The sequence below is a fragment of the Protopterus annectens genome, chromosome 8.part0 (assembly GCF_019279795.1).
Source record: "Protopterus annectens isolate FY-2018-M chromosome 8.part0, PAN1.0, whole genome shotgun sequence".
NCBI classification, from domain to species: domain Eukaryota; kingdom Metazoa; phylum Chordata; order Ceratodontiformes; family Protopteridae; genus Protopterus; species Protopterus annectens.
In genome coordinates this window covers 1,436,933,007-1,436,939,137 of record NC_056741.1, presented here as the reverse complement: position 1 = coordinate 1,436,939,137, position 6,131 = coordinate 1,436,933,007, and the positions used below count along the sequence as shown (strand labels likewise).

Genomic DNA, 6,131 nt, shown 5'->3' with positions numbered 1-6,131 from the left:
AAAGCATAAGAAACTAATAAAAACTGCAGCACAAACCTTCTCACTCTTCTCTGAGTCTAACAGGGGTTAGAAAATGCTTGCAAACTTTCTGTGATATTCTGAATCTTGATTAAATGAACACGGACTAAGAGTACAGTATTTCACAAGGACACAAATTAATTTACTTTTAAATAGACTTTACAATTAAATGTTTTTTTCAGACTATATTTTGTTCTGCCAAAGATCAATCTGTTTGTTCATGTGTTTATTGTTTAATGCAATTCTGTCATTCTGATATACATACATACATACATGTTCATTTTCGTATTCTGGCACACAATCTGGAAGGTCATAGCTACATTTACTCATGCTCACCTTACAGATGAATGGAAAGATAAATAACTGGTGTAGCTTACAAATTTAGATTTGTTTTTTACATGTGAAATGGTGTGATGGGTGGGAAATTACATTGTTTAAAACTGACAGAGTCACTATACTCAGGTATGTTACAGAGGCATAGCAAAATTCCAGAAAACATTAATGATATCATGAAGGAGAGGAGAACATTCTTGCAGGATGCGTAGTGTCCTTTGTGATATTAGTGCATCCCATGATTAGAAAGTTATACAACATTTGGGAAGTATGGGGCACAATCCCAACAATGTTTACATCTGTTTAAAATTAACCAGCCATATGTATGAACATATACAAATACTGAAAGAATAAGATCTGTGATCTGTGGAGATCATTTGCCTCATTCTTTGTAACAGTATAATGGCACCTCAGGCTAATCATTTTAGAATATTTCCCTTCTTTCTGTCATATACTATTTGCTCATATCCATCAAGAACTATAAAAAACATCCCTATTTCATCTGCCCTGAAGTTGTCTCTTCTGCCACTTTCAATTCTGTTTAGCTTCACCCCTTCTAATCATTCCAAACAATGCAGTGTTGCCAAACAGTATTCCCATCCATTCTCTCTTTTCAGCCCTTACACACACACACACACACACACACACATATATACATCTATATATATATATATATATATATATATATATATATATATACACACACACACACACACACACACACACACACACACACACACACACACACATACATAAGTGTGTGTCTGTGCATGTGTACGTGATGCCCATATAAGCTGCTCTTTGTGTCCTCATAGCACAGTTCCTTGGAAATTACTTGCTCAAGGATTGTGTAACACTCTAGTGCACTATTTTGGGGAATGTCTCATTTCCACAATATTGTACAACCAAGAAATTGGTATATATGTTTGGGGGTTATCTCCATATGTGGGGGGGGGTTGCCCCGTATAAAAATTTTTTTTCAAACTATAGCTATAAATAATACAGATGTTTTCAGTATCTCATAATCACTTAAGTAATTTCAATCACATTTCAATATCTCATAGTATGTGTGTATGAGTGTGTGTGCGTGTGTGCATTCATAGCTTTCATAGCCTTCCTTATATCTAAGGCCCTTCACTTTCATCTACATTTTTAACTGCATGCTTTCTTTCCACCTAGTTGTATACCTTTTGGCCTCCAGAACTGTACAACGTCCTTCACATGGCACCTTGCCTGTGCTACACACATTGCAAATTGCAAAAGATTTATCAGCATCTTTGGAATCCACTCTCTGTTCTCTGAACCCCAGTGTACTGGCTTTCACTGGTGCACTTCCATATTACATGGTATGATTTAGCTTCAGGTTGCTTATTTTCAGTATATCCTTCTCCTCTGGGCTATTCTTGAGAATCACAGAAAAAGACTGCCTATTTTCAGTGCATTTTCATTCCAAGGAGTACATCTTTGCATTTTCTGTAATAAACAGAAAAAAACATGTAAGATGCAACCAAAAATCAGACGACAGATTCTCCTGCCACTGTCCAGCTCTGCATTTTTGTATCTACCAATAACATACCTGTCTGACACCGGCTGTTCTATAAGCACTGCGTCCCTGTATGCAAACCCAATAAATTATTATACTGTTGCCTAAATGTCAATGTACTTATTTCTGCCAAGTATAAAAACAACTCTTAAAAAAAACTGTCCTGTATTCATCAAGTTCTCTCAGGCTCCCTCTTTTGATGTAGAAAGATGTATTTCTTGTGATACTATAATGGTCTCAAAAATACTACAGATAATGTTAAGCTGTATATAATCTGGACTAAAGTGTAAGTGTGTTTAATACATTTTTAATCATATCATTCCATAACGCTTCCCACTAGTTCTTTGCACATCCTACATTTTATAAATGTTTTCCTGCCTGCCATTATGTTGACCTCCTCATTAAGTAGCAGAGAAAGCTCAGCATTTAAGGTTCTGTGACCCTTGGTGGTACCAACACTGGTACATGACTGTAATCTATGATCTTTGGCAGTACCAACAATGGTACATGACTGTAATATATCATCTTTGGTAATACCGACAATGGTACATGATTGTAATCTATGATCTTTGGTAGTGCCAACAAGGGTACATGACTGTAATCTATGATCTTTGGTAATACCCACAATGGTACATGATTGAAATCTATGATCTTTGGTAGTGCCAACAATGGTACCTGAGTGTAATCTATGATCTTTGGTAGTACCAACAATGGTACATGATTGTAATCTATGATCTTTGGTAGTACCAACAATGGTTGGTACATGACTGTAATTTATGATCTTTGGTAGTGCCAACAATGGTACATGACTGTAATCTAACTGACCTGTAATATATACTTCTAGATTCAGCTTAAATACTAAGGTACTGTTAACAACTATTAGTACAGTAAAAAAGTAACAAAAAATAATAAACATCCATGGAGATCCTTACTTAGGTTTAAATTATCTGTCTTATTTCTTTATAAGCACTTTCGCCATAAAAATACTTCATCAGACTCCTTAGTAAGTAGTAACTTTTTTTGCCTCTCTTTATAGTGAGTACTGTATTTTTACTTTTGGTTAACAACAGTAACATTTTCTGACTGCTTATACTTAGCACCATATTGTTATCAATGTAAAGCATAATGTTTTCTTGACTATGGTTTGGTTGACTCTGATTACTTAAACTGCATTCCATTGCATTGTGTCTCTGGCCCAAGGCATGGCCTGTCCACTCACCCAGTCATCAAATAAATTATAAGTAAAAAGTTCTCATACAAGTTCTCAGAAATGTACTCATATTCCTTAGCAAATGGATTATGCACCACTACAAAGAGCTTATCTCCATTAGCTTATGCTGAAAGTGAGGTCTTCTGGTTGAACTATCATGATTATCAAATGCAAGTAAATAAAATATTTCAATTAAAAGTCAGCTGTTTGCCTAGAATGATGGTGGAGGAAGCACACTACATAAAAACAAGCAGATTGGTAGCAAAGGATGCGAGTCCAACAAAACTGCAAATTCAAAGGAATTTGGCAGAAAAAGGCAAGGGAGAGAATAAATATGTCTTTAGGTATACAGGAGAGAGAAAGAAGAGTATGACAGCCTAGGGCAGAAAAAGTAAAGATTAAATGGAGATCAAAGAGTACAGAGAAAAAGCAGAGACACTGAATACATACTTTAGTCTTACAAAGAAAAGCAAGCCTAGGGTGCCATGCTGACATGTAGGCAGCACAGAGCCGGGAAAGCAGTGGACACTCAGACAACAGATTGGGAAGGAAGAGAGAGAACTTATAGCCCTTATTAAAATAAAGCACAAGGACCACATGGGCTATCTCCCAGCATATTCAGGAATCTAGCTAGTGGGTTGCTGGTTCATAGAAGCAAACCATCAGTAGATCACTAACCAGTGCAGTAGAATTGAATTACTGGAAATAGTGTTTTATCCTTGTGCAAGAGAGGAGCTTGGAACTTCCAGGGTACTACCTATTAGCCTAACAGCAGTGACAGAGAAAGTCATGGACTGAATCCTGAGGGAAACAATTGCTTTCCTAGAGGACAACCATCAACATAATTCATGGTGGAATTACCTTTCAGTCAAACCAGATCAAGTTTCGTGACTGGGTTACTAGACAATGTGTCAGGGAAGTACTGATATATGTGGTCCACCAGGACCTTACCAAGGCCCTTGACACAGTCCCACAGAGTCATTTGCTAGGAAAGGCAAATAGGTGGCTGGAGTACAACCAAGACTTAGGGACTCAACTTTTGTATAGCTTCAGTATAGGATAGGTGGTTGTTGTGAAAGGTGAAATACCAGGAAAAAGGAATGATTAATGGCCTATCAGAGGTCTCATTCCATAATCTAGTGCTCTTCAGTGTGCGTGTTTCACACAAGTCTGAATAAGGAAGCAAAAGGAACAAGTTCTTTGTTGACAACACAAAGATAGGTGTGGCAAAAGAGAATGGGGGGGTTAAGAACTGGTATTAAAAGGCTTACCCATTTAGAATCATCCCTCTTTGCCACCAGAGTGGTCAGAGATGACCTTTTTCAATACATAAATGATTAAGCTAGGGGTGGTATTATGGTCTTATGAAACAACATTAATGAATCACAAGGTATTATTTAAAAGAATATTCCTTTCATTTCTCATAAAAGACATTTTATGGCACCACCATATTCCTTGGTAGTGCTTTATTTACTGACAGTAAATAAGTGCAATATTTATTTAGCAGTGCCTGTAAGCTTCCTCTTATTAAATAAATACTCCTTGCATTTATTTAGCTCAAGTGGGATATTTTCTCATGAGCTCAGGATGGTATGTTTGTAGCACCTCAGGATCTGATCATTGTGACCTGAAGGACCCTTCTGCTGGATATGCCATGACTTTAACACTATGGTTGCTCATTAGTTTGGAGCAATTCAGTCATCTATCCCTTTCTGATCAAAGATCTGCACCTCTTTGGGTATAAAATGTGTTAGTCATTTCCTGATCTCACATATCTATAATTCTTTGGCTATAGACCTGGACACGTGCATCTTAGAAACTGGCTTAGGAAATCATCATTTTTGTGGCATTATTTTGTGTATCTAGTGTTTTTCACACACCCCCATCTGTTAATAAGTTGTGGACCATCCACTTGTTGACTTCTTGTTAACTGGTCTAACTTTGTCAGTGTGCTTTTAGGGTTTAGTTCTTGAAATAATTTGGAACAATTGCCCTTTACCAGTTCTGTAGCACTTTCTGACTTGCTTTATTTGCTGAACTTATACACTGCAAATTGTTCTCCACACTATGTCCAGTCTAAAATGTATTTGCACAGGAATAATACTGCTTACTTAGTAATGGTGCATGACTACGTGACACCATAAACAAAAAGCAATTGTTATAGTGTGTTGCAGTGGCTCACCAGTGTCTCATATCTTTTAACAGTTCACAAAGTCTTTCCAGTCCACTGTGGCTGAGTGGTTAGCTGCAAAGTGTTTAATACCAATTTGCTTCAGAATGTCTTGAATATTCTTATTCAGACTATGCACAATTATCACTAGCAATTTGTTTACGCAAGCAATTTCTTGTAAACATTTTGTCTCTTAAAGATTTTTAACACTAGTCATACAGACTGGCACAACTGAAAAGAACTGGTGTACAGGATGTTCCACATAGCACAGCCCAGAGCAAAATATGAAGAGGCCAGTATGCACTTGGGAATAGGGTAGATAAATGCATACCTCACGAAATCAAGTTATATGGTTGTTATTTAAATCAGCATTCAAGGTACAGAATAGCGGAGTTGACAAGTTTATGTAAGTTCACAAGTATAACTGCAGTAACGAATATAAAACCCACTTCCCATCCAGCCTTATCAATATGATGTTTTGCTAAGCAACACCATCGCATCCGTAGCATACAACACTGAAAACATAGTTAAACAAAAAGGGATGTATAGACTGTATCCTATAAAGAGTCACCATGCCAACAAGCATAGCTGTACAACCTAACTCGCCTGTACCCTCAGCCAATGACAACAGTATCATTTGGTTAATGGAAACAGCAAAACATCATTCAGTCTTGGGGTAACAGTGGCTTATGAATGCAATTGCCAATATAGATTAATTATATCCAGCAACATTTCTGGATCACCACTTTTATGATCTTTACGAATATCATCCAGGACAAAAATATGAAATTTTCTAAACCTCTGAAAATTAAGTGACTATCTGACTAAAGCATTAGATTTTTTTATTTGCTTTGGAT

The 6,131-nt window shown here is 36.8% G+C and overlaps 1 long non-coding RNA gene across 1 annotated transcript in view; it reads right to left on the bottom strand.

The window, feature by feature from the left end:
* Positions 1–1,119: 1,119 nt before the first annotated feature.
* Positions 1,120–6,131, bottom strand: part of LOC122809488 — a 47,326-nt gene continuing 42,314 nt past the window's right edge. The window contains exon 3 of the long non-coding RNA XR_006365910.1: positions 1,120–1,824. This is a non-coding gene — a long non-coding RNA (uncharacterized LOC122809488). The remainder of the gene's footprint in view (positions 1,825–6,131) is intronic.